At 39.9% G+C, this 20,293-nt stretch overlaps 1 protein-coding gene across 6 annotated transcripts in view; it reads left to right on the forward strand.

Annotated features, from left to right (window-relative positions):
* KCNIP1 (potassium voltage-gated channel interacting protein 1) overlaps positions 1–20,293 on the forward strand; it is a 475,234-nt gene that overhangs the window by 387,589 nt on the left and 67,352 nt on the right. The gene's annotated exons all lie outside the window — the stretch shown is intronic.

Raw genomic sequence — 20,293 nt, forward strand, 5'->3', positions numbered from 1 at the left:
ATTCCTTGCTGTTGAAATTGCTTTCTGCATGAAGTCTTATCTAGCAGGAAAATGTAAGTAATGTTTTTTCTGCCTTTTCTAATGCTGGCAGAGGGTGTCCTAATAACTTGCAAAAACGGGATAGAAATTGAAAAACTGGGAGCTAGATTAAGTTAGGATGTTGTGTGAATCAGTGCAAGGACTGTTGCTGTTCTGAAGTGTTGTTTCAGTTAGGGTGATACTGAGCCTGCCAAATGCAAATTGTCCACCAAGCACAGAATTTCACAACCAGGTACTTGGAAATAGGTCTGAGGCATGCATAATGTCCAGTCTCCACTGAGTTCATGTGTCCTCCGGACACCTTGGTTCTGAGGAGACCTCCAGGTCCTGTCTTTTAGCTTTGTCTTGCCAGCCTCAGTGAAAGTGAATGATAGGTCTTGGTGCACAGAAATCAAGGGTAGGGATAAGTTTTTGTGCTGGATTTGGCTTCTGTGGGCAGAGGCTCTTATATGGTGGATGTTTGCAGTAGGTCTCTCACTTGTGGGCCTTCGAGCTTCAAGTGGAAACTCCCAACATTTATTCCCAGTGCACAGAGTGGGAAACTGTAAAAACATAATTGCTTCTTAGAGAAGGTGACATTTATGCCATTCCAGAGGTGCCAGGAGAAGGGGTGTTAATGTGCAGGTAAAAATAACCTGCACAGGAGTTAGCCCTCTGCCATGCAGGCTGCTTCCCCAGCTTTGTGCAGCTCCATCTTATTACTCATATAGAAAAATGTATCATTCAAATAGTTTTCCTTGTTTGTTTCACAGCGAGCCTGAGTTTATTCCCTCTCACATGAAGGTATGCATGAAAGGTAGTATACATCTGCACTTGAATTTGGGCAGGTTTGGGGTAGTTAGCTGGTCAGTTAAACACCCTGATTTCTAGACAAGCCAAACTGTATTTCCTGAAGCACTGGATTTATTTTATTTTTAAGATTCCCCATCCCCCTCTCCATCATGTCGTGCACAAATTAGTCCTTCAGAGAGTAATTTGAAAACAAGGGCTTATGTGTGACAAGAACGTATGATGTGAAATGTGTGGTACTTTTGTTTTCAGTTAATTAGAAACTTGAGATCTCTCATTACTAATAAAGCTTCAGGTTTCTGTTCTTTGAAGCAGACAATTTTCCAATCAGGCATAATTACTGAGAAAAGCTCCTTGGCTGGATCCATTAAGTTCCCCTCCTGGTTTTTTTTCCTCTCCTTTTCCTCACGTCTTGGCCTGGAGACAGTAAAAGATATGGCAAACCTCCAATAATTACCTGAATGGCAGACATTTAATAGCTTTATAATGTATCTGAGTGAAGGTTATTAAATCCGCTATACTGAGCTTTTCAGCTACAGCTATTTTAGTCTCTGTCTGTATAGAACTTTAAAAAATGCTCCGTGCAAAAGGAGTAGTATTGCTTTCCAAATACATGTTAATTAATTGTCCATTTGTATTGATGCTGGACATAATTCATGAAAAGTTCTTATAAAGTGCCTGCTCTTGAATGGTTTTCCGGATAGACCACCAAATGTAAATGCCTCCTTATTGTTACAGATTGCCTACTTCTGTGTCAATTTAAATTGTTGTTTTATCCTGAGCAGTGAGACATTATGTATTTCAAATTACTTCCTTGGAGCTTATCACTTCAGAAACATTAGCACCCTTGTCTATTTGTAACCTGCCTTTTTATGTTCTTGATTGTAACTCAGAGTCCAGAATGAATTTCCTGATTTTATGGGTTGGTGTAAAGCTGCTGAAGTAAAATATCATTGCCTGAGAATTTAGCATAGGATGTACTGGTGAAAGGAACTCTTCTTGGAACAGACCAAATTTTTCTTTTCTAGGATAGTATAGGAAAACACGAGAGGGATGACTTGTGATAAGACCTGGAAGGAGAAACACTGCAGGCATTGCTGTCATTGCAGACAATGATTACAAATTACCTTAGAAAAGTGATCCAGCATAATTCTGAGAACCAAGATGCATAAAAATTTTCTGTCTTGTGCCTTACAGAGTAAATCCTGATGGCATAATATCCAGGTGTCTTATGCATAGCTTTTCAAGGTCTCTATTATGGTACCAGCAAAAAATGTTGTTGGAAAGGGACTTAAAATATATTTGTGTATCTACAAAGAGTACATTAACTGATGTTAGGCAAGGGTCCAGCTTAATGTGAAGTGGGCTTAAAATTCCTATGGCTTAAGCAGTATTTAGCCTGGTTAAAATAAACAGCTTATAGGTATGTATATAACTTTACAGCATGCTTCTGAAGCTCTAGTTTAAATTCAGTGCTGAAAACCACTGGACTGTGGAACCCTTTTCACTTAAAATCCAGACTTCTGGAGGGGTCCTGGCCTGGGACAAGTAGGTCTGACTCATTTTTAAGGAAATAATGTAATCTCTTTAAATCTACTTTTTTTATTGGGGGTACCCAAAAATACATGCAGGTTCAGGAATGAAGGCAAGAAAAGCCTGTTCTTCTGTCCCAAAGGTGACTTACTCTTTTCCGAATGTGTTATTGAACTCCTGCATTGAATGGATGTAATCAATGTCAGAGCAGAACTAACTATTCCATCTCAATGTGTATGGATAGTTTGGGAGACAGGAAATTCCAAATCAATATAAACAAAGTGACCAGTTTTTAGACTTTTTTTGTAACAGTGCTGAGAATATTGTATTATCTTTATAAGTAACTTTAAATTCCTCCTGATGTATGTGTTCTCTCCCTCACTTGTCTACTTTTTATTAAATAAGAATATTAAAGAGAAAACTTTTTGATGTGCCCAACAAGTACATTTGTGTGTTTTTTGCCAAATTTCCTCCAATTCAAATCAAATCAGCTTTCTTTTAAACCCCACAGGCATGACTGGTCTGGTACATTTGGTACAAAGCATGACAGCTTTCCTAAACAATACCTTAATGGTTAGAAAACTGACTTGGGATGTTTCAGATGGGAGGTAAAATCCCCTTCAGCCTGTGCTCACACACGTACCTTGCGCTGTCTCAATGGTCCCCTCGGCATGCTTCCCACCCTGCACAGTTATTGCTGTCTATTGGTTTCATCCTCTGACTGTCCTTGCTGCTGCTTCCAAGGGAAGAAAAGAAAACAACCAATGGAGACATAATATTCAGTAGTTTGTACAAAAATTTGTCTTTTAAGACAGCCCCTTTATTCTGTTGAAGTGTGTTAGCCGTCTCAGTCTTCCTCTGAAATGAAGTGAGCTTGCTCTCTGGGTGGTCTGTGTTGGTACAGTTCTCAGCACAAATGCAGTATTTCCTTGTTGTTATTGCTAAAGGAATCATTATTGCTAATCCACTTACGTGCTTTTCCTGTATTATACCAGAGTTCACTCCAAAAGAGTCTTTTGATGAGAAGAGAACATAGAATCTGCAAATTCTATTTACTTTTTTCACTCAAATGAGTAGCTTCCCAATGAAGTTAAACCTTTTATTGTTCAGAGAAGAATCTGTGGGTTTTGCATTAGCTCAAAAAGCAAAATGCTCAGCCACGAGCCAGAAGTATTAATACTGCTTTCTCCTTCAGTGTTTATTTCCCTTTCAACAGTCTACGCCCTTAGTGCTTCTGTGGGGTTTTTTGTTGGTGTCTGCTCCCTGTGATTGTCATGTTTTTTCTCTCTGCAAAGTCAGAATGGCTTCACGGGTGTTTGCTTGAGTAAAAGCAAAGGGCCTCAAGAACTGCTCCGTAAGTTTTAATGAGCTGCAGTCTTCTGGGTCTTGCTCAGTTTTGAGTCAGAGTGATCTTTGTTCACGAGAATTTCAAATGGGTTTATGAAATTACTCCTTAAAATGAAATCCTACTGGGAGAATCTGTTGCTGGTCTCTGCTTTGTCTTTGTCTGTGCCCAGTATTTATCTGCAGAGGTAACAGAATCGCTCTTGTTGCGTAAGTGTGGATTTAAACAAGGAGTACCTGACGTTAGGCTGTGCTCCTCCTACCTTCAGAAGTATTTGGACATAGGTAAATTGTGTAGATCCATCCCAGTTTTTGAGCTGCTTATTGAGGCTATGGTAGGCTATCTCCTTATTTTTAACTTTTTTCTCTGACTTTGAAATGCATTTTTCCTGAAGGTTGGTTCAGTAAATTGACACATTTCTCGTAACAAAGGCAGGCATCTCTATTTAGGATTAGAAGAATAATCGACATAAGTTTGGCTGGCACATATGGCACGGATAAACTGACTTTTATTTGATGTTTCTCTTCTTTCCTTTTTAGTCTTGATTTATCATTCATTTTTCACTATTTTCTCCTGTCTTTTGTCTTTTTTTCTCTATCTGTGTATTCTTCTCTCTTCTGTTTTGAAGCTTTCTAAAGGATAAGACTGTTCAACAGCAGCCAAGGAATAGTGAAGTTTTCAAATCAGTGATTTTGAATGGATTTAGGAACAAAAGAAAAATAGACTTTAGTGAACAAGTCATTGAAACCAGCATTAAAATTAGGAGTGAACAAAATGAAGGCAAAGTCATGTATAAACCTGAGCCTGAATAATTTGAATTAAGGGGTTCAGGTAAGACAGCAGGAAGAAGGCAGTGTACCAAACTAAGCTGCTTTAAAATTCAGGAAACCTGACCTCTGGCCCTGGCTTCAGGGCTCTGGGAAATGTTATCTTGCTTTCTCTCAATTTCCTTATTAGGGTGTTCTTTGTAGAATATTCCAAAACTGTAGGTAAAAGCTCTATAATAGTAGTAGTAATTATGTCCTTGTTGGTTTTTACATAAGATGAATTTCTACCTAAAGAATTTGCCCATTTTTTTCTTTTGCAGCTCTTTAGTTATTTCATAGGTTGTGTGGATATTTTCTCCCATTTCTTAGTAATTCGCTAAATTCTTATGCGCTATATAAATGTAAAGCGCATTTAAGCAACATTGTCTACAAACCATGTCATCTAGAATTGGAAAAAATATCTGCAGGCTTACTACAAAAAAGGGAGACTCTCAGGACTTCCATTTAATTATAGCTGCGAAACAGAGACCTTTGTGTCAGCTTTGCTTCTCGAGAAATAATCCTGTACTAAAAGAAGACTGAATTCCAGTGCATGTTCAGAATACAGCCAGTGAATGTTTTCCTAGTTAACAGATACAGGCAAAGACAGGTGTTGTGACTTGATTTATAAGCAGAAATGAAAGCAAAACCAGCATTTTGTGTTTTTCCTTCTCTTTAATGCTAAGAAAGAAAGGAGGCAGAGAGCTGAGCTGATAACTTTGAAAAAATTTGCTGTGAAAGGGAATTCAGCAATTCATCAGTGGTTTTCAGGCAGAGCTGAAGTGCTGCTTTCCTTATGTTCTTTGAAAACATCAGGCTTTAATAGTTGAGCTTGGATCCAGCGATAGGCAGATAGAAAGGTGTGACTTAAGGCTTCATGTACCTGTCCCCTTTGTCTTTGCTGATTTTTGCTAAGTATTGAGATATGCTGTGTTGGCAGAGCAGGCTCTTCTAGAAGCTTTTTAAATAGCCTCTAGATAGTGCATCCTGAATGTTTTGATACATAAGGGTTATCCTGCACAGAGGTTTGTGCTGCCAGGTGTTGCCTTGATCTGGGCCAGTTCATCAATAGTTCAATATCATGTTCAGACTGCTACTTAAAACTATCCATATTTTGTGTAATGGTAGCTGGCTCTGGGCAAACCTGCCAGCTGCTGAGTCCCTCCAGCTTTCCTCGGAGTGGGGATTGTGGTAGGTTGACCCTGGCTGGGTGCCAGGTGCCCACCAAAGCCGCTCTATCACTCCCCCTCCTTAGCTGGACAGGGGAGAGAAAATATGACAAAAGGCTTGTGGGTCAAGATAAGGACAGTTTAATACAGTGAAAGCAAAGGTCTCGTGCAAAAGCAAAGAAAAACAAATGATGTTATTCTCTACTTCCCATCAGCAGGCGATGTCTGGCCATGTCCTGGGAAGCAGGGCTTCAGTACGCGTAGTGGTTGCTCCGGAAGGCGAAAATTGCCCCCCCTTCCGTCTCCCTTTACTTAGCTTTTATATCTGAGCTGACATCATATGGTATGGAATATCTGTTTGGTTAGTTTAGGTCAGCTGTCCTGGCTATGTCCCCTCCCAAGATCTTGCCCAGCCTCAGCCTGCCCTTTACGCAGGGCAAAAATGTTGGAGAGCCAGCCTTGATGCTGTGCCAGCACTGCTCAGCAGTAGCCAAAACACTGGTGTGTTATCAACACCTTTCTAGCTACCAATGCAGAGCATAGCACTGCAAGGGCTGCAATGGGGAGAATTAACTCCATCTCAGCCAGACCCAATACAGGGATGACAGTGTGATGTGGGTCAGCTTCAGAGTACGCTTGGAGAGTGTGTAGCACTTGAACTAGACATCTCTTGCTGGGTCTCACCTTTCCCACCTTTTTCTGCAATTAGAATTAGCTGGAAAGTGGAGGCAGGGAGGAGAAATGAATGAAATGAGAACGTGCAACTTAATGAATTGGATTCAAGATAATTAATTTGCTAATTACAGGAACTTGTTAATTCCCCATTACTGAAACTACCTTTCCCCGATGGCATCTTTGCTAACTGATTTCTTTATTAAAATGGAAATGTTGGTCTATGCCTCCCCCAAAGTCACAGCAAACTTGTATCACAGCATGCCCAGCAGCTGATGTCTTACTGAGCACCATTACATAAAGGAGACCCCAGTTTGGGCAGTCTCTGAAATGGAGTGAGCTGAAAATCTATTTATTTCCTAACTGTTGGTGGAGCAGGGCAGAACTATTTTTCAAGAAATTTTCTTCAAAATTACGCCAATGAGACGTGGGGAAGGGATCTAGTCTTATTCCTGGAAGACAAGTGTCCTTGGCTGCTTGTGAGGAAATCAGCAGTGATTTACCAAGCTCCAAGATGCTGAAATTCATATAAAGAGGTTATTAAGATTTTTGTGACATAGAGTTATTTTCTTGGTCTACGTTGACACCAATGGGTGTTTCATGGCTTCAATTTGTTGTATTGTATGTTTCACATTGACCTTTCCTTTAACCATGTATCACCTGCTTCAAGACTCTCTAAATGCCCCCATACTGTAACTTCCTAGTGTTTCACAGCACTTGGTACACTTACTCTCATTGGAGCCCCCTGAGGCAGTGCCATTAGCCTGCTTGTAAAAGGGGGAGCAAAGCACAGAGCTCAGGGTGGATGTGCACCTCCTTTCTGGGCCCCTAAACACACTGGTGTGGGGCATCTTGGTGTCTGTGACTTGGCTGTGGTTTCACAACTTCTCCCCAGCAGAGCAAGTTTCCGAAGTCTTGGGCTAACATCCGTCTTTTCTGTCTTTGTGACTCCCTGCGGCCTGTTAGGAACAAGCAAGGCTTGACACTGACCGCCTATTAGTTATTGCTTCACACCATTAAAAAGCTTTTATGTGAGTGATAACCTAGCAGTAGCTAAAGAGTACCATAATGGCAGTGACGCTGAACATTTCAGCCAAGCGAGATGGAACACCAAGGAGAAAATGCCAATTTCAGTATCAAAGTGGTGTTGACTTAGATGTGCCCAAGAGAAAAATAAAGGTGATAGAAATAGAGCACTACACCCAAATCCAAACTATTGGTATAATAGGTGTTTTATGGATGGATAGGCAGAATATGGATATGCAGAAAAGGGCTTCATGTACCTCCCACCCAGGTCATATTGCCAGTTCTGGTGTACCTGCAGCCAGCCCCCACCAAGTTGCAGTGGGGCCTCTGATGCCCTGAGGATTCATTTGTGTGTGTCTATGATACAAAGCATGAAGGGTTTATCCTGCTCCACTGCTGCCTGGCTATGTGTGTGGGAGTCTGCATCCTTTCCTTTCAGCCTGCTGAGAGAGAGAGGTATTGAAGAAATTGCTCCTGTGAAGGCTCAAGCTCAGCTTTGACAATTGATCATGATGCAAGATGCAGTCCTTCACCTGTATATGGCACAGCTTTCCTTTCAAGTAAAGGCCCTGTTTAAGATTTCTCGGCTCAGCTTTTGTGGCAGTTACTTCCCCTGTCTCTCTGCTTTGGAGTTGTAGCAGAGACCAAAGCAAAGCCTGAAATGACATTGTGCCGTTAAAGTCAATTGAGTGTCTGTGCAGTTAACATCACCATAAACAAGTGATAACCAGAATCCTCAGCTGACACTTAAAGTTTAAGGCTATTGTATGGCTTTTCCAAGTCTATGTGCTGTCTAATGCCCCCTCCGAGCACGATTACTGTATAAACTGAACTGAATGCATTGAATAAATATGCTAACTTCACCTTCTCTTTCTAGAGTTGTAACAGTGAAATTTTTAGTGGATTTGGGATGATGTTATTTGAGAAGATGCTATTTCTCTCTTAACTGACTCTCTAGGCTCTCTTCTGTTGTTCAGGGAAAGAGAGAGATTTTATATATATATATCCCACTGGAAAGGAGTTTATACCCAGGTCTGAAGAAACCTAAGTATTAATGCTTGTTGGTGCTTATATCCTAACAGCTACAGACTACCTAATTGGTATTCAGGAGCAATACACCAGAATTGAATTTTTGTGCATGTTAGCACAAAAAATTGTAGTTTTGCAATCCAGGCAACAAACTAGACACTAGAAAATCCTTTCCTGTTTAGATCAATTATTTAGCAGAATCTATGCCTATTTGCCTATGTGCTTAGGTGTGAAATCAAGTGGTTTTCCTCTTTCCTGTTTTGATGATATTGGAGCTAGCAACTGAGTTAGGATTAGTGGATTAGTGCACTTTGTGGAACTGGATGGTTTGAGAGTCTTGCAAACGGTTTTCAGGCTCACAAAGCTTCACGTATTCACAAATATATTTATGTATCTTTTTCCAAAAAAAAGTAATCATGATGTATGGGTTTTTGCATGATGCCTTAAGATACAGGTGCATGTTTTTTTAATCTAAAAACAAACCCCCTTGTAAGTAGCCCAGACAGCTGAAATGGCGAAACTATGCAGAAAGATGCTAATGGTGCCAGTTGAGCCTCTGTTCCAATTCAGTCGTAGGCAGTGGCCAGTCTGTATAGGCTGCATTTCTGATAACTGAATATTACACAAAACAGTGGGAATGGAGGGCAGAAAATAGGGTGTTTTCTCAGCATAGATCATCCAGCTTTCCTCAAGCAAACTAAACCTTTATAGAGTTTAATAGTTAAATGGTTAAATTTATATCACTGAAGTGCTATAGTTCTTTCTAAGAAGCTGAAACTGGTGGAATGATTTCATGATCTGCCAGAATTGGAAGAACTTCTGCCTTCCTTCATTTCCCAAATGTTTTTCCTGCATGCTTTTCTTCTACAGAGAAGCATCCTTCAATTTTCAAGGCCAGCTGGAAATGGCTGGGATACTGCTCAATACTTTCTTATTGAGTAAAGAGTTAAGTGCTTGGATGTTGTGCCATTTTTTTCTCTCTGGAAATGGTAGAGATTTATCTAGAGATATATCTCTAGAATTCATAGCAATACCTTTGTTCAAAACTTTTAAGCTGTAACTGAGAGATAAATCTTATATGAAAACAAGTTTATTGTAGTGCATGATTTCCTGATGATTAACAGAAGAGTTAATTGTAATTAGCTACTCCATGTGAATGTAAAATGCTTAAGGATAGAGAAAGCTCCAGCCAAGGATTTTTCAACATAGTGAAGAGTGTTTTGTGTTTTAGATTAACTAAACTATCATCTCCAATACCTCCGGACATAATTTGGCATCACTGCTAGATTTTGGGTTTGTTCTTTGCCTGAAAGAACTCTGAACAGAATAAGTACTGACAACTGAAATAGCCTTTTATTTCGTCTGAATGTACTACCCTCTAGGCCTGAGCTGTGATATATTTGAGCAGCCACGGAGCATCCACTCATGTATCCAAAGTGATACTTAGTTTAATAATGGCAATTAAGCATTGCACTTTTTTCACGAGAATGTACCTTGTGAGAATTAATAACTCGCAGTTTAATTAAATTGCGGGGAGGGAGGGGAAAGTAGCGTCCTCTATCATACTCTCTTCCTTTAATTAGAATGTGTTCCAATCAGCAAATTGACAGGAATATTTAAGTAGAGGCAGAGGTTTATTAAAATCTCCAATGAATACTATGGACCATCATGAAAATATCTAGTTAATTGATGTGGACATATTTAATCAACTTTTTCTTAAAATGCTCTTTGGATTGTCAGTTATAATGTTCTGAAGAGCAATGATCTTCCTGTGCTTGAACTGACCATAATCTAGATTTGACACTGGAACTGGACCAGCACAATTCACAATGGGATTTGGCCTTTCATCTTCATACCTTGCGTGCTGTGTATTTGATTTTTGTTAAGAAATGGCATAGTACAAATGATAAATGTAAATGACCATGTGATGAGTTTTTATACGTATATAGACACACACAGAGTAAACTGTTTGGCTCACAGCACCAACATTAGTATTATGCTACAGTATAGTAGCTGTCCCTGGAGAACTCTCTGGTAGGAGTCTATATAACTGCCATTCTTCTGCAGACGTTGGAAGAAACCCTCCAGTCCCAAGGTCCGGTGCTTCTAAAATGCACGGAACTCTGCCCCTCTTTACTGGAGCCTGGTTTTGTCCTGTTTGACACTGCGATTAGCCCAAGAGAAGCACAGCTCTCTTGCTTCAGAGAATAAGTGCCTCTGTAGTAAGATCCAATGCACTCATGCAGATGAATGTTTCTTTTATCAAGAGCTGGTTCTCAAGCATCTTATACTTTCTTGGAAAAAAGTTAGGCTTCAAGTTGTGTGTGTTGAGGACTTTGAAGAAATTAACCTTTTTTCCCCCCAGCTATACTTCTGATATCATCTTCAACCATGGAAATGCAACTGTAATACATATAGTTATTCAAGAGTTTTGTGAATTATTGGGGGAGTATTCTAACTGCTGAAGCATGTATGACAGATAGCGTACCCCAAATATGAATATTTATGGACCTGGGATGTGCCATGTACAAATCATTCTTTTACCTATGCTGCCCTTTCCCAGATGTGACATTATAGTCATAAATCTACTTCAGTTTGCTTTTGCCCTTGAATTGCAGCTTAAATTCTGAATGTAAATCTGCTTGCAGAAAACCCCTGGCACCTTCATTTTCCTTACTGCTTTTTTCACGCATCTCATCTTTTGATGTACATTCAGCATTTTACTTTTCTTCCTGATCTTCTATTTTTGTGAAGGGATTATCTCTCAGGTTGACTTTTTCCCTTGTCCTTGCAGTTCCCCTGTACAGACAGTATGTGCTTTTGCCATATTGTTTTCCTTTTGTTCTCCTCTGCTGTATGGCTGGTAGCAGCAATGTGGGAATGAGTAGGATGCTGGCTCTATCACCAACGTCCGGCTTGCTTGGTAATGGAATATTTTTAGATACACATAAGGGAAGAGGCTTGAGGGAGGTTAATTATCTCAGGCTACTGCTTAGCTTTAACATCCGAAGTATAGTTTGTCATGTGCACCTGTATTGCAGCTCTTCAAGCACTTCATTGGTCAGACCTTCATGTTTCCATGAATGTCAGCCTATCTGTGCTGTGCCGAGAAGCAGAATTTAAATAGTGGTGCCACTAGAGGAGCAGTTAAACTATAATTCAGAAATCAGAGGCAGTCTGGTAAACTCTGGAGAGCTGACCGCTGTACTGAGTGCAAGTTACATGAAACTAGTCATGCATCTAATAGTTGAAACTGTGCTGGCAGAAGCAAAACCATCCCCCTTTTCAGACAGCCCTCCAAAAGTTCTCCTGCTTTCCATGTATTTAGAACTACAGCATAAACTGCTTTTTTTTAGTTTTTTGTTGTCTGTGTTATACTTTACAAACTTGATATTACTACTTTAGAAAGTTTATCTTCAGACATTGGCTTTATAAATTTACCATTTTGTTCTTGGTTTCTGTTTCATTGCAAAGCATTAATTGCTGAGAGTTTTGCTACTTGGCCCAGGTTTCCAAACATTTTTGGGATGGTGTGATTTGAGACTATGATGTATCTAAAATAGTTAGTATGGTACTATTGCATAATTCACTGTGATGTATCTAAAATATGGTTAGTTTTGTGCAGTTTCATAATTTCTTCATGAATTTATTACTCTGATCTCCTAGTAGTAACCTTATTTTTTGTGGCACTGTCTTTTGCAGAATAATTATGCAAATAACTAATTAAATTAAATCTTTCAAGCTGGGGTTAGAACAGGAATACAAATTACAGATGATAAAATAAAAACTTAAGTGCAAATAATGCATAGATGGTATAATGAAGATAAGATGCTAGAAAAGAGTCAATGAGAATATTTAAAGGTATTTCCTTATACAACAGATCAGTAAGTGAAAGAAATATAGGCTTAGTTAGAAAACTGTGTGCATGTATTCATTGCCTGAGGCCACTTAAAAATAAGAAATCCAGAACAGCATGATAAGTAGTGAGAAAACATGGTTTAAAATAACAGGCACAGTATTCTTCAAGTGTAGAGTGTTGTTCGGTGCTTAAGCCTGTATTACATATGTTGCAACTTAGAAAAATGTATGAGATGATCTTTACTGGGCAAAATTTTGCATAATTCTTATGCAAAAATAAGAGCATAGTTTAATATTCCACTAGAGCATGAGGTAAAAATGCACCAAACAGACTGATTCTTCAGTTCACTACTTAAAAATAAAGGGAAGCAGCTAAATAAGGTGGGGAGAAGCTGATGTCTTGATTGGAGACCACCAGAGCTGTGATGGCTGTATGGCTGATTAAATTGCATGTGTTACCATAGTGGAATGATAGGAAATGTAATGAGACAAAGAATGAGTTGCTAATCATCTGCTTGGCACAGGCGTCACCAACAGAGAAGTATCTTATAGCACTCAAAGTAGTTCCATGGCTTTTCAAGAGGGATGCAAACTCCTTGTGAAGGCCAGGCTTCCTGGCATTCTTCCTTTTCCAAACTCACGACTGTCTCTACAAACCTCTCAGAGTTCCAAAACTTAAATTTCTTTACTGTCTTTTCATGATTACTTGAATTCTGTTGCCCTCAAGACTAGTGCAAACTCCCACTGATCTTAAAGGTGCAAAGCCACCCGCCTGTCACAGTGTGTTCTTATGGACCAAGTCACATATGAAGTCTTGAGTAGCCAGGCAATGTGTGAAACTTTGCCAAAATGTATTTTACAGCTCCTGATATTTCTGATCCTATTCTGCAGTCAGACATGCAACCTTCAGAGCTATGATCCAAACCAGCGCTTTCCTTGCTGATTAGACTGTATTGGAAGACAGTCTTGATGTTTTCCCCTCAGAAAATGCTCCCTTCTATATGCACTTTACAGTCTGAACTTTGAAATAATAGGTAACTTTATGCCTGGCCCACTGATTTAGAAAACCGAACTCTCTGCATGTTAGTTGAAAGTGCTTGGATGAGATGGGGAAGAGCCTGTGCTGTTGGCCTGTAGTCTAGCCCTTCTTGGGATAATTGAAATGTTTTGGATAGCAGCCATGGAGCAGAACAGACTGCAGCAAAATGACTTGGTCCATGCTCAAGGGCTTTTTCTAAAGAACACTCAGAAGCATTGGCTTTAAATGCTGCCTTGCAAAGAGCAGCCTGTATGTGTTTTCCCATGGGCAAAAGCTGGACAGATTGGCAGAAGGCTTGTGGCTTACAGGTGACCCTATGCATGCACTGTTGGAAGATATGTGTTTTTATAACAGAAGAGGTAGTGGCAACAAGTGGAGGTTTACATTGAACATCAGGAGGAACCCTCTTCCCTAGGAGAGCGATGCAGCAGTGGAGTGAGCAGCTGTCTCAGAGTGGCGGTGGGCTTGCAATCCTTGGAGGTCTTAAAGTCTTAAGCATGTGCTGTGCTGGCAGTGAGACAGCTCTTACTATGGGCAGCAGGTTGGAGTAGATGATGTCTGGTATTCCTTCCAACTAACATTTCTGTAAAACTATGAAGTGCCTGGAGACACCAGTAGATTCACATCATTTTAGTGAAAACCCCAATAACCAGCTCCCTATTCTCTTGCTGTGACTGATCTCAAAAGAAGATCCATCAGGGAGAGGAGTATGAGAGTAGTAAAGCATATGTGGTGCTGGATGGTTTCACTGGTTTTATCCCTCAGGGTTTTTTCTTTTACCAATAAGTTTGGAATAAGCAGAAGACCTGGTCAGAAGGAGCATCTTAGCAGTTATCAGCAAGCTGACATGCATTGGAAAGGCAAGATACTTGTCATTGTAGAAACTAAGTAATAAATGCAGTTATATCAAATTACCAGTTATGATTGATGTTAAGCAAGTTTAATTTTGTTTTTAACCTGTGATTCATCCTGCATCAGTTTTTGGTGATGTGAACTTATGATGTTCTAAGTCTTGGGGGGGGGGGGAGCCTACCTGTTCATTGTCATTCTCATATACCTAATTCAATATGAATCTGGAAAAACAAAGCCTGTTAGAAAAAAAGCCTGAGCGCAGAGGTTCTGCATTGTTAATTATCACTTTTATTAAAACTGGGAGTGAAGCTGTGACAAGCTGATGCCCATGGGAAATACATAATATGGGGGAAAAATCCACCTGTGAGGAGAAAAATCACTGCAGCCCAACTTGTCAGCAGAGGCTTTTCGCTTTATGCCTCTTTACTGTTCAGGTTCTGGAAGCAGTTATCGCTAGTGCCACAAGGGAGGGATCATGTCTGCTTTTGCCTGTGGCAGAAATCCAGTAAGGAAGAAACTGCCACTGCAAAGCACATCTGTCTTCTGGCAATTGTGGCTTTTAACAGCTTCTTTTGGCTGCTCTTTACTGCCATTGGTTATGCGTCTTTGCTGATGAGGAGAGTGCTCACCTCTGAGCATGGGTTCCAGGGGAAATGCTCAGCTGGATGTGGGGCTCAGCACAGGTTGGCTGCATGGACTGGTGCAGTGGCATTTTCCCTGTTTGGGGAATGAACCTGTAGTATAACTGAAACATCAGGTTTAATATTTTTGTGCACAGTTTCAGATAAATGAAATGAAAAAGTGCAATAGAGCCTGCCTGAATTCCTGTCAATTATATTTAATAGTTGGGAGAGGTTCTTATTACCCTTTCATTAATAATATATTGCCTCAATTGTATACTACCCAATTTCAGACAGTGTGCCTGTAAACTGTGGTTCAAGTTAGCCTTTCAAGGTTACATGGTTTCTTCATTACTTGCTGGTCTTCTCACGATTTGTAGGTTGATAGGAGGCTCGCTTTAACTTTGACCTGTGCGTGCATCATTAACACTCACCAGCTTTTGCCATAATGAGGTCCAGAGTAAAGCAAAGTCCTCCATTCAGCAGTTTGTGGTAACTTCAGGGTAGGATGTGCTTGTCTGTACTTCCAGCTGGCCTGGAAAAAATCAGTAATGATGTATTGGATTTCTGGAATCCTTCAAAGATATTCCTGCATTTTTCAAAGCTGGTGATGTGAATTGTGTTAATAGGTTCACAGAAGGCTGGGAATCGCTAGGTCAAGACAGTCCTCTAAAGGGGAAAAATGTGTAGGGTCCTCCTGCTTCTCTGCATAAATTGTCCATAGGTCCTTAGACCCAACAATATCCTACCATTGCCAGCAATCCGGGAGATGTTGATGGAACAAAGGTAATAAATAGCTCGTTCACATGAATCAGAATAATTGAATGAAGGAGGAAATTTTTGATGGAATTATAGCTGGTTTTGTTGCAGCAGAACAGTTTACATTGTCAGGACAAGGGTTCATCTGCTGGTTACTTCCCTGCACTCACACAGCAAGGTAATGGCAGACCGAGGAACTGAGCTCCTTATTCCCAGGTCCCTGTGCAGCACTAATAGAAAAGCATCCAAATTTCTGTATTATCCAAACCAACTAATGAGACATTTGTGGTTCACCTATCATTATACAGAATGTATCTCTAGTGACAAAAATAATAACTGGTAATTAGCCAGGATTTTCAAAAACACTTCTAGCTGGTGAATAACTGCTGGGAAACACAAGTATGATATGAAGCCAAATTAATTTGCAGGCAGAGAAGGGTCAGGGTGGAATTGTAGTGGTGCAAACAGGAAGAGACCTGAGCTCATTGTCACTGAATGGCTGTTAGTTTAACTGGATATTGCTTGTAGTTTAGATGGTGGCCCTAAACCATCAATTATTTAAATATCACATTTGCTAATTTACTCATAGTGTAATTTTTTTGAAATTGTAGTCAGCAGTTATCCATCAGTGGTTTTCTCTGCACATAATTTGCAGATGGCACAAATTACTTAGGGCTAGTCAGATCCAGAGACATCTGAGAAACACCAAAGGGGCTTAATCACCTGTGAACAGGGCAGATGAATGACTGTTCACCAAGGCAAGCTGATAAAGAGCTGAAATTTAAGCAGTTAATATCATTGCTTGGGACTAGGTAAATTAAAATCACTCATGAAGAAGGCCTAGTTTTCATTTTGGTTTGTTTAGCTTAAAATCAAAACAGCAATAAAACCTGCTAACTTTATGCATGCACAAAAGAAATCATATTGGATAAATATGTATGGAATAGTAATTTCATACTTTTGATGCTGTAGCTGCCTGCAATACTGTGAATGATCTCATTATGCCATTTCTAAAATACAACAGAAGTAGAAGGGCTTCATAGATCTGCAGTGAAAATAGATTTATGGACAAGAGCCTTGCGAGAAGACTGTTCAGGACTGCTAAGTATTGGAAGATCCATAAACAGAGGTGTTCTAGAGATATTTGAAATAATGAACTGTACAAGAAGAATCAATCAGATGTTCCTGTTTATTCTTTATCACAACATAAGAGCAAAGGAATAGTCAATCAAAATGACAAAAACTTAATATTTAGGGTTTTATACCAGACTAATCATAGAATGCCACTGGGGTTTTCTTAAAGGTGTGGGTAATGAGAATATGTCATGCTGCATTTGTTTTAAAACAAAGTGAGGAGACAAATCCTCATCTTTGAATGTGTAAATGTGTTCCAAATAGCTTGGTCACTGGGAGAAGCTTCTGCTGTGGGGAACATTATTCTCTATTTTGCTGTGATTTTTGCACCTTCACATGATGTATTCCACCCAACCAATTTTAAGAGCTGATTATAGATTACATAAATCATTGATATGATTCATCATAGCAATTCTTTTATTACTAGAAAATCCTTTTCATTACAAGTTATTTTGATTGATCTTTATATAAAGTTCCTACTTGTGTTCCCAGAGGGCACACATTGCGCATACCCAGCGTAAACCTTTTTCACAGATAATTGAGGCATTCAACCCCTTTTGCTGCATGTGAGAGATACGTACACTAGGCATTAGTGAGAACATCTCTCTCTTATCAAGACATCTGGTATTTTAAACACTTGGCTTTTTTTACATTCCTCTTTTTTAGGATTTGGCAAAAATAAAGCTTACTGCTTCACTGGTGAGCTTAACCTTGTCTGTATATAGCTAGAAAAATGTTCTTCCAGTTGCTGTTCTACAAAATCTGCTGTTCAGTGGCTACTGTAGAAAACCAGGCGCTCCAGTTTTTGCTGTTTATTTTATGTGTGATTCTAGTTAAAATCATTTAGTCCCTTGAGCTGCCCTCTCTGAGGATAACAGTATGTATTTTGCAGCAGTTGTACAAATGGGAAGCATTGATCCAAAAGCTGCTGCAGATCTGCAGAGTATTTTTTAGGCTGTAGAATATTTATTCTGTAGAAATGAAAAATTTTGAATCCCACTATCTTATTTGGCATTTGGGTTTTTCCTCACTGCTCCAGGAATGAGTCAAATAAAATACCTAATAAACTCTTGATTAATATTTCTGCCTCTTGTTAAGAGTTGATCCTCTATTTCTGTGCAGAATTCTATTGGAGAACTAAACTGAGTAGCCTTTCTTTGGTTTAAATCACAGAACCAATTTCTCTCATTAGCTCAGTACTACAGTAAAGAATGAGTGTTGCTGTAACTACTGGGCCAAGTTGGGAGGTAAGCTTTTGAGGGAAGATGCTATCTTTTACTTAAATTAGTTCTTACAGTGGGGAAAACACAGATGAGTATTTGGGTCCATAGGATTTGCCTCCCATAAGGCATCTGGAGCCAACTCTGTAGTCAGTCACTCCTGATGAGTTGAATGTCTATGTAACAACAGAAGGCTGATTTGTTTTAATTAATTGTATGCCATGATGGTGGGTCAGTATGGGGCTTCCAAGCTGGATGGTTGGATGGATGGAGGGACCTGGTGCTCTGTCAGGCAACTAGCAGTAATTTCCATAAAAAGTTAACACAACATGACACCAATATGTCCCTAACATAAGGAATCCTGGTTCTCGGGGCAGTAATGAGCAAGTGAAGAATGAGCCGAATGACTGTTTTGTGAACTTTTGGGAAATGAAAGGAGAAGCAGCAACATCCAGGAAGAATTGCTGGCTTCAGGGTGATCCCAAACCAGCCTGAAGGTCCCGAATGGAAAAATTCTCATTCAACATTCTCTCCAAGCCTGGTTAAAAAGTAAGTCAACCTCACAAAAATCATGGTTTGGCTTTGACAGCATTAGATGGTACTGTCTAACGGATTCTGAACTTCTGGCATGCATGAAGTCTTCATGCAGCGGGGACTCTAGGGACTGAAACCAAATGTTCTTTTGCAGTTGCTTGTATCAGGAACACCTAAAGAATCAAAATGTTAGGCTTGGCATAAATTGCAGTAACACAAACAATTGAACTACCAGTTATTCATGCCCTTCCCATGTGTCTTGCTAAGGTGCTGCTGCAAGGCTTTAGAAGATGCAGAGGTGGAACATTATGGTGGGAGAACTGTAGAATTGCAAGGCATACCTGTAGGAAGCCAGGCTTTTTGAGTTTCACTGCTCATAATATAATTTTTTAGTTTCACTTTTTTTGTGGTAATTAGTAGATTCAGGAGGTTCATGCATTGCTGGGAAGGAATTTTGTGATAAGATGTATCTGCAAGAAAGTAATGTGCCTGGAAATGAGTCGGTGAGTAAGTTGGGGTCTTTCATGCTGTGTGCTCTTTAAGATCTGTTAACTTAGGGGTCTGAGAAAACAGTGCAAAGTCTACCAGGCAGCCAGTAAATCTGTCAAACATCTCTTCTATAGACAGGAAGGAACCTGGTTATTTTTGTGGTCAATATGCCTGACCAAATTTTATGTGGTGGGGTTTGTTTGTTTTGGTGTTCTTTCGTGGTAGTAGTGTTTGGGTTTTTTTTAACGGAAACAGGACATGATAAGCCAAGGAATTGCCAAAGTGTTTTGAGGTCTGTTTATCCTTCAAATTCTCCTCTCCTTGTCTGGGAGAGGTTTGACAGTGCAGTGATTTCAGTTCCTTGGTAGTTTTAAAGCTGAATGTGTTAATCTGGGAAATATGAACCATAATGTGGCATCATAGCCAGTCATACAACCAGGGCAACGAAAACCTAATGTGCCAGATGCTACAGAGTACAAAAAAAAAAAAAAATCCTTTGGTCTAAAGTAGTCATCACTAGAAGTGGCTTTGATACCATGGCTTTTTTGCTCTGGATAGGTAGATGCCAATGACAGAGAACCCTCATAACACATTTGCAAGTGTGATTTCTTCCTTGGCCACCTGCATACAGAAACAAAGCTCAAATTCAATTGAAGTGTTCATTACTTGTTTACTTGATCACTCAAGTATGTACGAGTACTCTGTACCTCCTACCTGGCTTTAATATGAACATCTCTAAGCAGTTTAAGTGCATCAGTTAGTCATATACAAAATCCCTTTGAGGTTCTGCACCTGATATTATTGTTCAGCAGTAGTTTAAGGCAGAGGCAGTATCAGAAGAGCTTATGGGAGCAGTGTGGTGGGATGTAAGCCAGCCTGCCCTGCTCATTCGGGACTGCAGGGAAAGGCAGCTATTGCTTGCCTGGAGGGGGGCAGAAGCATTGGAACAGCATGGGGAAAATGACAGCCTCCAAGTCCTGTAAAATAAAAGGCATTGGCTATCTCTGTTCTCCTGAACATCCCACATGGGGCATACCAGCATTTTTCACTAATAGCATGTTTGAAAAATCTGGCTTTTACTGGTGTTGCAATCTTGCAGCTGCCATCCCGATAAAACACTCAACCTGCCAAGTGTTTACTCATCTGTGGTGATAATGAAGAAATACATAATTGACTTAACATGAGAGCAACCTGTAGTGTTACCCCATGCCATCAGCCTGGTGAAATATTGCAAAGATGAACAAGTGTAAAGTGCATCTGTCTTCCTTAGCTGCCTGTAAAGGATGCTTGTTCCAGGCCAGTGCTGGTACACACTGATGTCTGGGTACATGTTAAATGCTAGCGAAATGCACTCTTTGCTGTCCAGCAGCTAACCCAGAG

Source organism: Harpia harpyja, chromosome 20, assembly GCF_026419915.1.
Source record: "Harpia harpyja isolate bHarHar1 chromosome 20, bHarHar1 primary haplotype, whole genome shotgun sequence".
Taxonomy (NCBI): domain Eukaryota; kingdom Metazoa; phylum Chordata; class Aves; order Accipitriformes; family Accipitridae; genus Harpia; species Harpia harpyja.